The sequence below is a fragment of the Podarcis filfolensis genome, assembly GCF_964270895.1.
Source record: "Podarcis filfolensis genome assembly, chromosome: 7".
In the NCBI taxonomy this organism is placed as follows: domain Eukaryota; kingdom Metazoa; phylum Chordata; class Lepidosauria; order Squamata; family Lacertidae; genus Podarcis; species Podarcis filfolensis.
The window spans coordinates 33,354,067-33,370,572 of NC_139603.1; the positions used below are offsets into that span (position 1 = coordinate 33,354,067).

The 16,506-nt window shown below is 43.5% G+C and overlaps 1 protein-coding gene across 15 annotated transcripts in view; it reads left to right on the forward strand.

Annotated features, from left to right (window-relative positions):
* LOC310767168 (uncharacterized protein) overlaps window positions 1–16,506 on the forward strand; it is a 393,524-nt gene that overhangs the window by 45,384 nt on the left and 331,634 nt on the right. For 9 of the 15 annotated variants that reach the window (XR_014550647.1, XR_014550648.1, XR_014550649.1 and 6 more), the window contains exons 1-2: window positions 3,264–3,949; window positions 9,919–10,150. The gene's annotated coding sequence lies outside the window, so the exon portion shown is untranslated. Of the gene's footprint in view, window positions 1–3,263; window positions 3,950–4,103; window positions 4,280–4,583; window positions 5,353–9,918; window positions 10,151–16,506 lie in introns of those variants that run through there. The other 6 variants (XR_014550656.1, XR_014550657.1, XR_014550658.1 and 3 more) reach the window with 6 other exon arrangements.

Here is a 16,506-nt window from a genome sequence, read left to right on the forward strand (position 1 = left end):
ATGATGGGAGGGTCTGGGCTGAAGTGAAAGAAAGTGATAAATGAATTTCTGTGGTTGAGAGATATTAGATTGGGATGGCAAGACACGGGAACGAAAAATGACTTTATTATTATTATTATTATTATTATTATTATTATTATTATTATTAATTTATTATTTGTACCCCGCCCATCTGGCTGGGTTTCAGTCTTCTGTTGCTATTTTACAGCCCTTCTGGGTCCCATCTAAAGTACACATCTTCATCTGATAGTAAAAGACAACTTTTTTCACCATGATTTGAACACTATGATGCCCCTTTTAAAAATGTCCCAGCAAGTCACAGGAAAGTATTTTTGCATTGTTTCCAACGTTATGTGTAGGACTACTAGATCAACACATGTAACCTTCAGTTCTATGAAGCTTGAAACAACAAATAGCAATGAACTTCTTTTAATTTGTGATACAGTTTTATTCCTATATGCTGTTTTTCCTAAAATTAAGGAGAGCTGTGTTAGAAAATGTCCTTTTGAATGGGATATACCATAATTTCTTTAAAATAAATAAATGGTTGACTGGTTAAATAGGAATCACCCCTAGGTCAACAGACAGAGAAGTATTTGCAAAAGGTTCACTTCATTTTTTTTAAAACCTACTTTTAAACCTGTGTGTGGACAGGCGGTCTAGTAAAAGGACTGTAAATGGATTGGACTTATTTTAAAGTCGAGATAAAGCCTGTTTCTACAGCCACCATGTAGTCATTAAATTAAGGAAAAAAATTTGGGGGGTGATATTGAACTAAATTCTTTGGCTAGATTACTGCAATGGGATTCTCTTCTTCTCCCCCTCCCCACGTCTCATACAAGACATGCTAGATACAAGGGCAGCCCCACAGTAGTGAACAGTAGTAAAATATTGAGGTTACCAATACATGGACCACTGTAGTCAGACTACCTTGGTCCAGGAATGGTCACAGCTGGAATATCAGGCAAAGATGATAGAAGGCACACCTAGTTACAGAGGTCACTTGGGGCATTTGTGATAAAGATGGACCACTACCCTCAAACTCCTTCAGATTAAGTGCAAACCTAACCAAAACAGGTAATTGGGCTAACTCTTGTGCATGGGAACCTCTCACCTCCAAAGCCTCTGTCTTTGTAGGACACAGCTCAGTTTATTCTCGTCCCATCCACCACTGCACCCGGGGCTTGCACAGCCTCATCTGACTCAGATGCAATGGAGAAACAGAGATGGGCATCATCAGTGCACTGATGACACCTTGCTCCAGAACGCCTAATGACCACTCCCTGCAACTTCATGTAGATAAAACAGTGAACTGTAAACATCAGGGGGCTTAAGGGAACTATCCCAAATGCATGTCTCCGGACATGACCCTGCAGATAGGAAGACAACCACCATAACATAGTGCCACTGATGCCCATCTCACAAGGTCAGGATTGCACCATTTTCAAGGATGTATTGGATGCTGTGGAAGAGTGGAGTCTCGCAAGGTAGGTACTAATTCAAGTCAGACACTAGATATATAAAACCATACTTTCAGATTCAGTGTTTAGCGTCCATTACACACCACCAACATCCAGTTCCATTCTCAGAAGTCACTAACATGAATTATGGCTTTATCACTGAAACAGGATGTATTCCTAGCTACATTTCCAAGCAGCAGTAGTTTGCTTGCATATTCTATTCCGTGGTGTTCACATTGCCAGGGCAGTAGGGAGCGTTCCTAAGAGTCGGCACCTCCTTTTTCAAGCAACCCAGAGAAGACAGCAGCAAATAGCCACTGGGTTTTTAAGCAGCAGAATCACAAGAACTGTAGAGTTGGATGGAACTACAAGGGTTATCTAGTCCAACCCCCATAAAATGCAATAATATTTCGCCCAATGTGGGGCTCAAACCCATGAGAGTAAGAGTCTCATGGTCTACAGACTGATTTACCCCTGATATGAGGTGGGGGTGATCATTTGAATGAGGGGTGCTTCTTACAATCAGGGTTGACCAGTGGAGACTGGTTCATTAGGGGGCTTGAGGCACTGCCCCACTGCTCCTAGTTTGCTATCACCCAGCCCCCACCTGCCTGCTTTCATACTTATCACCAGTCCGGGGATGGCAATGGCTGTCAGCGTCCTCCTCAGTCTCAGTGTTGTTTCCTCCCAGCGAGGTGGGGGGGGGGGGAGTAGAATTAGCTGCCTCTTCCTGTCATGGCCAATGGCTCTGCCTACTGTTGGTCTCCCAGCCTTCTGCTCTGCCAGTCTCAGTAGGTATCACCCACCATTGGAACAGAAGCAGGTATACAACCCTCTTCAATAAGGATGCCCACTTCAGTTCTGCTCAAGTCCTCTGCTACCCTGTACCTCTCTTCACAGTAAATCCACCCTCCCCAGAAGAAGGAATTGTAGGCAGGGTTTTTTTCCAGCTGGAACTCAGTTCTGGCACCTCTCAGGTGGGCGTTATTGCCATTATAAGGGTGAGTTCTGGCACCTCTTTTTCTAGAAAAATAGCACTGAATGTAGGTCTAGATGGATTGCGTCAATTGGACTGACCCAACATTTCTTTTGAATGGTTGAATTTCCCCCTCAACACTTTTTGAACTTAGCCAGGAGTGCTCAACGGACCCACTTGATTTTGAGGCCAAACATTCTATGGCTTTCTGACCTCTCCTGCTATCTACATACAGGTAGGAGGTTCACTCAGAAGCACTTCCAGGGGTGAAGTGCCACAGGGAATGAATCCACACAACTTGGAATCCTTTCCTCAAGGTCAGAATAGTGACCCAATAGAAGGAGGCGTTTTGTTACCAGTGGTGGTGGAATAGACTGTGCCAGTTTCAGATTGTGGACTGAGGAAGGGATATCATTTTCGAATATCCCATTATACTAAGTTTTTTGTTGTTTGTTTGTTTTTTTGTAAACTATTTACGAGTAGCAAATTTGCTGCCTGCCCTAAAAAAAGGTTCCTCTTTAATGCGCTAAATGTTTTGATTTCAGGTTGGTCCCTTTTTGTTTTAAATTGGCGCTCTCTCACCTGCAGTCTAAAGTGGTGCAGTCCATTCTACCGCCCAATTTCCCTGCAGGTGTAGACCGGCAAGGTAGGTAAAGCAACATGGGGACGCTGTAGGGAACCAACTCCGAATTAAGCTTTTTTTTTTTTTTAAAAAAGAGCATATTGGCGCGGCCTTGGTGGAAGTTAGCCGTGGGGACTGGAGGAGTGCCGTGGAGTTTTCCGGACGCTACTTGCTCGGGCAGGCGCTGTTCTGTAAGGGGCCTAAAGGGAGACCCGGCCGCAACTCGTTGCTCAAGAACAAGGCGCGGTCGGAACTCGGAACATCTTCAACTTCTTGCGCACGTGCGCACAAAGGGATCATTTGGCGCCGCGACGCGCTCCCCCTCCTCCTTGGGGTTAACAACGCCTTTCCTCGTGGTATCCAAAACAAAGCGCGCGCAGGCCATTGGAAAGAGAGGAAGAATCAGTCTACCCTTGTGGACTTTCCCCAACTTCCAGGCTCGCTAAGATCCACATCCCCTTCCCCCACCCCGCTTCTAAGACTTGTTTGCTGAGGGGTCTTAGTTTTTAAAGAGCGAAATCGTTACAGCATGGCATGGAGGATTGCACAATGCAATAGAATAGCGGCGGCTCGGGGGGCGGGCGCCTTAATTTTTCCTTTTGTGTCCTTTTCACGTCTCCGCAACGAGGCACCCGACTTGGGTAAAAGTTGCAGAAGCGGGATCGACGTGAGAAAAAAGTTAAACGCAAAGGAAGCCGAGCTCTTGGCTGCGCCTTTGTTTGGTGCCGGGGGACGCGAGGAGCGGGCGGGCGAGGGGGAGCCACTTAGCTCAGATAGACGGACCCGGCGCAATTGCATTGTTTTCTCCTCCTCCTCCCCCCGCCGCCCGGTCCAACCGTTTGGAAGAGGAAGGAGGAGAAAGCGGAAGGGGTTATCCTTCTGTCTCCTAAGGTGAGTTGCGTTTCTCTTTTGTGGAGCGCCGCGAACTTTAACCATTCTTCTCCCCCCATCCTCCCCAAAACAGCGGGACCTTATAAAAGTTTTCTTTTTGTGTGTTCAATATCCCTCCTCTCCCCAGCCCGGCCTTTGCTGTGTGCGTTAGTTAGGAAGCTGCAGCCTCAGTGGCAGGGAGTTTAGTCTGGGATTAGAATGTGCTCTTGGCGTCCGGGTGTGTTTGTGTACAGTACTTCCCCTCCTTCTCATTGATAAAAATATGGAGCAAGTGGAACGAACAGGCTGCGACTGAGACTTGTTGCTTTTGGGAGACGACTGAAAACGATGGTTTGTAGATGAGAATGGAGGCGGCGGGGTGGGGGGGTGTGGGGAGGACTGTTTTTGGCTTTCTTCCCTAGTCCCCACACTCTTTACGTTCCTCGACCCCCTTCCCTTTCATTTTGGGAAGCGGCTCCAGTAGCGCCTATTCAGGGAGGACAGGTGAAAATCTTGGCGAGTCCCTATTATTATGGGCTGCCGGGTGCTCTCGTTCCCACCGCTCCCTCCCTCTCGCTGTGCAACAGGTAGAGAGATGTCAAAAGCTGGCTGCTGCCGAGCTCCTTTGCGCGAGGACGCTTTTGTTCCCCTTGGCTGGATGGAGACGTTTCCAAAAGTGAAAGGGAAACGTGTTAACCCTACATCTCGCTGGCCTCCCCTATCCTGCACCTCCCTCCCCCCCCTTCACTTTGGGTGTGAGGATATATTTCCCATTTTCGGGAAATCAAGACCTTGTTCTTGGGAATCGTAAGGGGAGGGGGCTGGGAAGGGGAATCGCGCCTAGCCCGAATACCGAGGGGAATTGTTCTCAATGACCGTCAAGGGGAATCCAAACAAAGAGGTGCATCTACCGGAAATAATGATTTGAGAGATTCTCCTCCTTGCCCCCTCCCGCCTCCATTAAAATTGTTTTTCTGGGAGGCTCAGTTAGAGGGAAGTTTTGAACTGGAGGCTGTGATGAGGCGCAAAGGGAAGTCTACGAGAGGCTTCTTTTTGGGGGGGAGAGGAAAAAAAGTTGCCGGGCAGGATCTGTTCAACAGAAGAAGAGAAGGCTGAAGTTAGACTTGAGGTGCTCTTGGATGGGGGTGGGTGGGGAGAGGGAGGGAGGGGGAGGGAAAGGGGGTGAGAGGGAGAAACCTGCTGCCGCTTGCTGGTTCTTTGTCTGCTCAGGGAACTTGAACAAAAGAGGAAACTCGGATGAACTCTCCATCTCCCCTTCTGGGTTTATCTGGTCTTTTCAACAGTTTATTCAGACTTCTCCAACTTCTCCCAAAGACTTTGCAGAATGTTCCAGCTACTCCTCAGAGAGTCCTGGTTTTTAATTTTAATATTTTTTTTTGGTCTTAAGAGAAGAAGAAAGGTGAGTTACTTCTGCTATTTCTCTCCCCCTCTTCCCTTTGTGGCTTTGTTATCAATCGAAAGTGTTAAGTGGAAACTGCGTTAGAGAGGTTGGGATGTGTCCATCAGACTAGTGTGGAATCCACTTGGGTCTGGATGTTAAGACGCTGGGGGTATGATGTTGATTTTGTTAATGCCTGCAATTCTGTCAGTTTGGATCTGCTTATGTAATGCAGTTTGGCGGGCACCAAGGGGGGGGGGAGAGACTGCTTCTTGCTTGAGATGTGGATTCTCTGGACAGTGACTGGGAAGAGTGTTTTTTGTGACTGGGGGTGCTGCTGGCTGAACCAAGAACGGGATGCTGAAATGATCAGATTGAAGGGAAGGTGGACATTTTGGGAGGTGTGGTCTACATTGAATCTGCCTGGGTGAGATGCAGGTGAATGCTGGTTCTTTGTTGATGTGTGGGTTTGTGGAGGCATAAATGTAAGGTAGGTACCAGCAGAAACTTCTCTACTTCTGTAGAACTGGAAAGCTGTTTGGAGTTGGACCATTAGGATAGCACATTTCACTGTTAAATGGGCCATTATTAAGATGGAAGTTTTCAGGCTACTTTCCAGTATACTTGTGAAAATCTTGTGTTCTTTTTGTTTGTTTCAAAGCTCTGGCATTTCTCCCCTTTTGTTAAGTTGTTTTGGTAACTTACATTATATTCCTGTTTGCTCTCTTATTATTATTATATAAATTATTTGTTCTGGTTTTTTCTGTTTCTTTCAATAACTACTTTTTTCTTAATCCCATTGTTTCCCTGCTTTTCCCGGTTTCTGTGTTCCTTTTGATTTATGGTACCTACCATTCTACAACTTCTTTCTTATACACGACATTTGTTTTGCCGTGATATCTGCAGGCATGTCTTCTTTTAATACTTTATTTTGATGCAGACACTTACACTAGTTTAATACTTCTTTCCTCCCTGGGGAATCCTTGAAAGTTTAGTTCCAAGATGTGGACTAGAAATCTTCAGTGCGATTTTCAGCGCCCTTGTAGAACTTCATGTTCCAAGGATCTTTGATGAAACCATGCTAGTTGGATTGGTACCAAAGCATTTTAAGTTTGTAGTGTATATCCGTCCTTCATTTTCTCCTCACTTTTCTCTCACAAATGTTAGTAGATCCACAGGAGAGCCCGCAATGGGCAGATTATTTCCTGTCATGGCTGGTCTTGTTGAACCACTATATCGTAATTCTAGCACTTGGATCTAGTACAGGAATGACAAATGCTGGATCTAATGTGCAGTAACACACAGGCCTTGTCTATGTAGGAAATTCTGGAGCACATTCTGAGTATTGTAACCACTGATAGAGCCAGGCTGGTAAGATCACTAGTACAGATAAAAGTATTGGCAATCTGGTCACTGTGTGACTAGGCCTTCATATGAGTCCAGTTGTGTGATTCCTGTACAAGTTAAGGGCTAATGTTAGGGTTTGAGAGTGTAAGCTGTAATGCCAGAAATACTTACAAAGTTCATTAAGCTCAGCAGAGCTCAGAACAATAGAGTACTTCAAGAATAGAGCTACAAAGGAGAGATGGTGGGAAGAGAAATAGAGAAAACAGGCTCCTAACTTGTACCACCTCATATCTCAAATTTTCCAACTTCTCCTGTTCCTGTATTGTTCAGTTTTCTTATTAATTTAATCTTTTTACTTTAATTTTTGCTCATATTTAATGTATTTCATTGATTCCCTGTTACCTTTCCTACTCCATTTCTTACCTGAGGCTTTAAAGCTATTTCCAGGGGCTTTTCAACAACAATAGAAGCTTCAGGCCTATAGAAATAATGTGGGGGTTGTGCAGTCGCTATTGTGATTTGTAGTTGAGGAATTGTACTTGGTGCGTATTTGGGCAATGTGGAGATGTTCTACGCCTAAAACCCAAGCAAGTTGCGAAAAGGGAAGTTGGCCTTTTAATAGTCAGTGCTAAAGGTTGCCTTTGGTTTTGGGAATCAGCTGTGAAGTGTGGTTAGAAATCTTAAAAACAAAACAAAAACAAAGATCACCTAGATGTGTACAGAAAAAGATCCCTGTTGGATTAAGCCAAAGGCCCATCTAGTCTAACATTCTGTTCTCACAGTGGCTCATGGGAAGCCTGCAAGCAGGACATGAGTGTGACAATACTTCCTCCACTTGTGCCCATCATATTATTCAGAGGTATACCACTTCTGAAAATATAGGTGACTGCTTAGATTCTAGAATAAAGACAATCAGTCCTTTTGGTTAGATAACTATTCCTCATGCAAGTGCATGCCGTCTGTTGGAACTTATACCCATAGTCAACATGACTGCATAAATAATAATAATAACAACTTGTCTTTTTGGTGCTACCAGAAAGACTCTTCATTGTTTTTGCAGCAAGAGACTAACGTGGCCACCCCTATCGAAAAATGGTGTCCATGTAGTTCAAACAGTGTTAAGTATGTTACACTACAGTCAAATGTAGCAAAGCCTCTTTCTCACTGCAAAGCACCCCTGGAGGCACTGTTTTGCATGGGAGAAGAGGTGAGAAGGAAGGGAATGCTTAAGCCAGGCATGGCCAAACTTGGCCCTCCAGCTGTTTTGGGACTACAACTCCCATCATCCCTAGCTAACAGGACCAGTGGTCAGGGATGATGGGAATTATGGTCCCAAAACAGCTGGAGGGCCAAGTTTGGCCATGCCTGGCTTAAGCCTTCCCTGCTGGCCCTCTTGACCCTGAAGATCCTCTCTGCAATCTGTTCCTTTAGTGTCTGCTAGTATTGCAGATCCATGTTTACCTAGCAAACATGGGTCTGGAAAATCACAGGGTTAGAAATTTAAATAGGGATGGGAAATTTCAGGGGGAAATTGATGGGCAGAAGGAAGTGATTTGAGCAACTCTCTTCCTTCCATCTTTTCTCTGATGCACATTGCCCTTTGGGCTTTGTTATAGTGTAATGAAGTTATAGTGTGCCTGCGGCTAAACCTACAGGAACAGAAAACTTTCAAATGTATGCAGATTATAAAGTCAGGAGAGCATGGTCTTTGGGGGGACACATTTCCTCAGAGTGGTGATGGCTTCTTGTCTGGTTCTGCATGCCATTTCATCATCTATCACTCCATGCTGTATCTGCATAAGGGTTGAGTTGCCAGTCACTTTAAACCAGGGGTCAGCAAACTTTTTCAGCAGGGGGCTGGTCCACTGTCCCTCAGAACTTGTGGGGGGCCGGACTATATTTTGGGGAAAAAATAATGAACGAATTCCTGTGCCCCACAAATAACCCAGAGATGCATTTTAAATAAAAGCACACATTCTACTCATGTAAAAACATGCTGATTCCCGGACCATCTGCGGGCCGGATTTAGAAGGCGATTGGGCAGGATCCAGCCCCCAGGGCTTAGTTGGCCTACTCATGCTTTAAACAATCTTCCCTTTAACAGGCATTTAAGAGTAATATTTGTAACTCTTTAGATTTGTGGGCCCACTTGTAATTGCCTAAGAGTCTAGGATGGTATCCATTTGATACTCTTTTAGTGATCGTGTCAGTCTTCTTGTAATACTTTGTGATTTATGCAAACAACAAAATTTGTGTTTTACTGTGCACCAAACTCAAATTGTTATTTGAATAGAAAGGTTGGGAAACGTCTTTGCTGTAGTTGCTAGGAATTAATGGGTAATGATAAGTTGCAGGAGGTAAGATTTAGAAGTTCAATGCATGTGGAAAAACCCTATTGAGGAAAAGTTGCTTCTGTAATACTCCTAAAATGGGTGGTGCTTAATAGTAAAAGTACAGTGGTTGAGATAAAATGGGTTAGGCTGCAACCCTCCATGCCTTTACCTGGGAGGAACTCCCATTAAGTCCAGTGGAGCTTACTTCTTAAATAGGCACACATAGATTTGCACTGCAATAAAAGCTTCTAGAACAGTGGCTCCCAATTAGCTAAGTACTGCAGACCCTGTGTTTTTCAAAAGCCAAGTTATGGACACCTTACTTCTGAAAATTTTCATATCTCTATAGCATTGGTAGCTTTTGTTATGTGAATGGTGCCACAGATTTCCTGGATAGTTTATGTGAACCCCTTGAGGTCTGCGGACCCCCAATTGGGAACCACTGTTCTAAAGCAGGGGTGGCTCACCTGCTGTTTGGGGCTCTGGTTTACCTTCCCCACCAAGCATTTTTCTGCCCCCCACCTAAGCCCTACCAGGTTTTGCAGCAGCAAAAAGGAAAACTACACAGTAGATTCTGCACTGGGGTGGGCAGAGCACAGTGCTCTGATGGGGATGCAAATCACCTTGTGTGTGCAAATGGTCACACTCATCATTGGCATGTGGTCCCCTAGAGCACCCCTGTTCCAAAGGAATATCAGGAGTGTTCTGATACTTTCATCTTTGAACACAAACGAGGCTTACAGGAGTCTTCCAGCTAAACTGTAAGCATGTTTAGGTGAAAACAGACCCTACTTAAAAATCAGTCGGACTTAATTCCAAGTATGTGTGCTTACAATCACAGCTTTAGAATTATTTTATAGTGAAACTGTTGAAATGTGCCAATACCAAAGCTTTTCATTTCTATTGAATAGGTAAACTGTGTGAATATCTCTAAAGCAGGATACCTGCCAGCAAGCTACGTCTAAATCGGTATCAACCAGAACCAGACAGATGCCATGTTTTATTAACCTTCTCATTGTGGAATACAGTGTAAACCAAAGAAGACACTAACACTTGGATTTATAAGTTGTAAGAATTTCTCCAAATGGAAGCCGGTGAAAATTGTAGGTGAATGGCTTGGTCGCCTCTGTGATTCAGAATAAGGTATGTGTAAAATAAATAGTGTTGCTCAGAATAAGTCTTACTCAGGTACTGATTTGATGCCAAATTTAGGATTGCTCCTTTAACTATGTTATGCATGTCAGTTATGTGCTCCAAAATATGTTCATTTGTTAAATGCAGCTTCTGAAATGTTGAGGCATGTATCAGGGGTGGGCCTCCAGATGTTGTTGCAGTCAATCAGTCCCAGTCGGCATGGTTAATGGTCAGGGATGTTTGGAGCTGGAGCCAGTGTGGTGTCAGACTAGAACCTGGGAGAACGGGGTTCAAATCCCCTACTCAGCTTTGTAGCTCACTGGGTGACCTTGGACCATTCACTGCCTTTCAGGCCAACCTACTTCGTGGGGCTGTTGTGAGCGTGAAATGTGAAGTGGTACAACCATCTATGCTGCCTTGAGCTCCTTGGAGGAAAGATGGGATAAATAAATAAACAATAAACATCTGGAGGGCCACAGGATCTGTGTGTGTGTGTGTGTGTTTGTGTCTGTCTGTCTGTCTGTCGATCGATCTGGATCTGGCTGGCCTGAGCCTTGTTGGTCCACAGTGACAAGAAGAGATTCTTAACTGGTTAGTTCAGAGGGATCAGGTGGTCTAGGTCAAGAAACATATTGTGACCATAGACTTGACCTTCCCAGTCTGAGCAACTTGTCACAGACTCATTTATTTCCATTGCCTTATAACACATCACTCGTCTGTTGTCTCTTTGTCTTTTCCTGCCTGCCCTGGAACCCAACCTTCAATGTGACTTGGGCCACATCGCCATTTTGGACTCTTGGTTACTGTTTTCAATATTACCTCCTTTGACCCTGCTTGGCCTTACTAAAGTGAAACCTGGATTGGGTGTTGCTGTTCTTAAAAGGTGGTTAGGATCTCTGGACTTTGAATATGCCTTCTTTGGGTATCTTTCCCTCCACCATCTGAAATTTGCTGCAGGCTTTTCTTTTAAGTTTGTTTCGTTGGATGCTTTTGTGGAAGCCAACCATTTGTACATATTATGAATGTCCATTTACACAGTGAATTAGGCTATGGCTTTAAGTGGTCAAGGTGGATACTATGGGGGAAAAGATAAGTATTTGGGTGAAATATTAGTGTTGAGAATAGATGCAATTTTTTTTGGATTTGTTTAAGATTGGGTGAATGTTAAATGCATGCCTCTAAAAGGTATCTCAGATAGTTGTGATGTTCGCATTGGCTTTTGTCTTGTCATTTTTGTATGCTCTGTTTGTATTTAGGGCATAGTTAGTGCCATGAAAATAGTTGCTTTTGATATGCATATTTTCTCCCAAAAGATTTGTTGAGCTCTGTAAAAGATGTAGGGCAGTTAAGTATGTACTCCTTAAGAAAAAGTGTTGAGGATGGCTGGTTTTTTTTAACATTAAGGAAAGAAAAATAATCTCTTGTTTTCCAAGTTGTAAAGAGAACTTCAATTTTCCCCCTTCCAAATCTGCATTATATTGAGGGTTTATTAATAATAATAATAATTTATACCCCACCCATCTGGCTGGGTTTCCTCAGCCACTCTGGGTGGCTCCTAATTGAATATTAAAAACACAATACAGGATTAAACATTAAAAACTTCCATTGCCAGCGCTGCCTTCAGATGTCTTTTAAAAGTAGGATAGTTGCTTATTTCCTTGACATCTGATGGGAGAGTGTTCCACAGGGCAGGTGCCACTACCGAGAAGGCCCTCTGCCTGGTTTCCTGTAGCCTCACTTCTCGCGGTGAGGGAACCGCCAGAAGGCCTTCGGCACTGGACCTCAGTGTCTGGGCTGAACGATGGGAGTGGAGACGCTCCATCAGGTATACAGGATTGAGGCCATTTAGGGCTTTAAAGGTCAGCACAAACACTTTGAAATGTGCTCAGAAACGTACTGGGAGCCAATGCAGGTCTCTCAGGCCAGTGTTACATGGTCCTGGCAGCCGCTCCCAGTCACCAGTCTAGCTGCCGCATTCTGGATTAATTGCAGTTTCCAAGTCACCTTCAAAGGTAGCCCCATGTAGAGTGCATTGCAGTAGCCCAAGTGGGAGATAAGTAGAGCATGCACCACTCTGGCGAGACAGTCTGCGGGGCAGGTAGGGTCTCAGCCTGTGTACCAGGTAGACAGCTGCCCTGGACACAGAATTGGCCTGCGCCTGCATTGATGTGGTAATGTCTTCCTTGTTGCTTCATGGTGCTTGTAATGTTAAAATTGAGGAACCAGGCAGCTCCTTCCCATGAAAATGTTACTTCCCTTTTCAGCTCAAGTTGTACTTAAGCAGAAGATTGAGGTGTGTATTGAAGCTGCAAATGGAAGCTTGTGTTCCCTTCATCCCAAGCATTTCCCCCAATATTTTGGTAGTTGCTTGGCATTGTGATGCTGATGATACTGATAATGGCTGCATAGGAGTGGAAGGGGGATGGGGGCAACCAAGGAGGGGGAGGCACTTTGACCAGGAAGACAACACTGCATAAAGAAAAGGTTGTATGAGCAACCAATAAAGACAAAATGGTTGGTCTTTAGAAAGTCTAACAATATTTGAGTCTAGATTAACAATGCAGATAGTAAATCAAAAGCAATAAATATCTGACTTTATATTGTCCGTAGCTGTAAATTTTGTGACTTAATTTCTTCCTTAAGAACAGCCATTCACATAAAATTTACCTTTGAGTTACTTCAGTTTTAAACATCAGCATAATCTTCATTTTGCTTTTGGGAATATGGGCTAACTACTTTAAGCTACTATTGCTTAAAGCATAGCTTTACAAACTGTGTGTTGAGACACATTAGTTGAATATGGGCAAACTATGGTACTACTACTTCTTCCTGTAAAAAAAGGTCTTACTCCTATTGGAACAACTAACAATCTAATATTGTACACACTTACATGGGAGTAATTTCCATTGAACTCCCTATGACTTACTTCTGAGTAGACATACATAAGATTACACTGCTCCAAAGAAAAAAGTTTGAAACATATAGGCTGTATCAATCTGCTTCAGACAGTTAGTTAAGTGGTGATAGGAAACATTGTGTTTTAAGTTTGTTTGTATTATTTTAGGGAATGGATTTCTGTATCCTTCTGTAGCCTTCTACAAAACAATGTTCTCTTCTGAAAAAAGAAAAACCACTCCATAAAGCACTCCATAATGATTCACTGTAATTAGTATGAATTATGTAAAATGGCTGTGGAACTAATATGATTTCAACCACTGAGAATTTCACTGCAAGATTGTTGGGTTTTGGAATTGGTATGGAAGCTGGAGAAACTCCAAATTCTTCACCACAGTGGTGCTATTTTTTCCAGATTAGAGACTTCCTTCATTGCTTTTTCGCCAGTGGCGAATTTTGTAAGAGCATGCCTGTCTGGGTATAAGCTCTGCTCCCCAAATAGGGAGGGTTCCTTGTCAATAGAAACCTTCAGAATCAGCACTGAATGAAATAATGTTTTTGAAAACATTTTTAATGGCAACTGCTTTTAGAATGTTTTTAATTGTAAACTGCTTTTATATGTTTTTTTTAATAGTAATTGTTTTTAGAATGTTTTAACTGTTTAGCTATTTTTTATTTGGAAACGTTGGTGTGTTTGCCACCCTGGGCTCCTTTGGGAAGAAAGGCTGGATATAAACTAAAACAAGTAATAATTAAAAGAATTTGTTCTGAGCAAAGCAATTGGGTCATGATGCAGTGATTGTGTAAGGTCTCTCATAGAACTTACATGTTGGCAACGTTAATTTTTCCAGTAAAATTAGTGACAAGTCAAAGTGCTTGGTTTCAACTGGATTGGGGCCTGCGTGTTTGGATTGGGGTCTGTGACTTAAGTGAGTACACAGCTTGGGGGTACTTCTGGAATCCATTGCTGTCACTTGAGGCTCAGGTGACCTTGGTGACGTGGAATGCCTTCCTTCAGCTTCAGCTGGTTGCCTAGCTGTGCCCCTATCTGGACAGGGATAGCTTAATTTTTGTGGCCTGTGCTCTGGTAACCACTGGCCAGGTTGCTCAAAGGGGCAAGACAGTTTGAGCGCATAAAGCAGCCATGGCCCGACCACACTGGCTGCCAGTTCGTTTCTGGGCCCAAGTGCTAGTTTTGCTCTATAAAGCCTTAAGTGGCTCAGGACCTCAAAGACCACCTCTCCCCATATGAACTGACCCAGACACTGTGATTGTCATCTGAGGCTCTTTTTGTGTGCCTCTTTCATGACAGGTCTGGAAGGGGGCAACCCGAGAAAGGCCTTTTCTGTGGTGGCTCCCTACTTGAGGAATGCTCTCCACAGGGATTCGCCGCCAGGCAAAAACCTTCTTCTCTTCCAGGCTTTTGACTAATTAAACCATCTATAGCCTTTTAAACTAGGGGGTATTGTTTTTGTTTGTTACAATGGTATGTATTTCTGTGTTTTTGTATTCTAAACCTCCCTGTGATCCTCAGATGAAGGACGGTATAGAATTTTAATCAACAACAACAACAACATAACTGGGCGTGATGCATTCCAGTGATACTATAATATTTTCCTGTTCTTCTGTTTCTCTCTGTCTCTAATCTCTTACTTTCCTGTTATCAGGTTTGTTTGTTTCTAAAGCCAGAGTTTCTAAATCCTAAAGGCTGAATGCTTCAGTCTGACATTCCTGTTCAGTACTTAACTTCTTTCTCAAAGATGGCTATAGGATATCATATAGATATGTATAAAATTCCCATCTGGCTTTCTAGTAAAAGGACTTTTGACATGGCTTATCTGTGTCAAGGACAGCGGAAATTAAACAGGAGAGCAATTCACTGTCTCTTCCTCACTGCTGTTGTTTCACTGCATATTTACATTTGTGCAGAGGGTTAACACTAAAATGGGGAGGGATTTGCATTATGAAGGTGGTGAAAGAGTCTGATTCTTATAGGTTCATGGTAATAACATGCCTCTAGCATTCTTACTGTGGTCTGAGATGTTGGAGCATCCTTCCTGGTGAAGTACAGTACCTTCCACCTCAACAGGATTAACAGAGTCAGGCTGTGAATAAACTGGGAGGCCAAGATATGGATCTTCACCTCTGGTGGGGTTTATTTTTCTTTTTCACATCTATTTTTTCTTTGACACATCTGTTTAGGGGTTATAGTGTTCATCTCTTTATTGAGTGGTTGGACATTTTCCTGAAAGATCTGCAGCAAAGTTTGTTTGACCTTGGGAGTTGTGAGGGGTTAGGAGGCTGGTTCTTCCAGCTGGCATTTAGGGCAGGCTGGGAACTAATTTGGAGGCAGGGTAGGGTAAGTAACCTAAGGCACCTTTGGGTGAAGTGCTTCTGACCAACCACTTTCCATTGCTGCCTGACTCAAGTGAATTATTAGTCTAGTATTCTTGGGATCTAGTGGAGCCACCCTGCTGAATGCTGGGCAGCAGGGACAGGTTGGGGAAGGAAGCCTTCCCCTGAGCTCAACTTCATGGTGAGTTGGCAGTGAAAACCTCACTTCAGTGGATTGGGTTTGAGTGTGGGTAGTGTTGCCCAATAATTGAGATAAAGGCATGAGGATGCTCTTCCCCCATGCAAATTCCTTTCTCTCGGTTACCTGCTCTCTTGCTGCAGGTCTTTCCCACTAGCTAATAAAGTTGTGATATTTGCGTTTCTTGTGAATCTTTTCTCCAGGGACATGGATACTATTGCATTATGAAGGCCGTAATTGGGACTGATTCTTATACACCCTGATGTCTTATATTAATGTCACTGCCTTCTGTCATGGAGGCCTAACCATGATCTGGAACTGTTTTAGATTCACCATAAAATTTTGACAATTTAGAATCTGATCCATAATGTATCTTACCCAAAGGTACCTTTTTACCTTTGAATCCACCTGAAAAACTGAGTCTGGGTTATGCTGCAGCCCACAGCATCCCTGGAAATAAGTGTTTTATGTTCTTATTTGTTTCATATTGTTAAATTACTGTTAGTGATCAAATAAATAAACATCTTGGTCCTCTTTTGCCACTATAAGATGTTCCATGGCTGATGGTAGTGGTGGAGATTTAGATGTTCTGGAAATATATTGGAATATTTCTGTAACTGTTGGAATGACATTAAAGATGTGGATTATGACAAAACTCATGATTCTATGATTCATTGTAGATTTTCTTCATATTACAATTTGGACTCAGAAATAGATAGTAACATGGGTGGCGCTGTGGTCTAAACCACAGAGCCTAGGGCTTGTTGATCAGAAGGTCGGCAGTTCGAATCCCTGTGACGGGGTGAGCTCCTGTTGCTCGGTCCCTGCTCCTGCCAACCTAGCAGTTCAAAAGCACCTCAAAGTGCAAGTAGATAAATAGGTACCGCTCTGGCAGGAAGGTAAACGGCGTTTCCATGTGCTGCTCTGGTTCACCAGA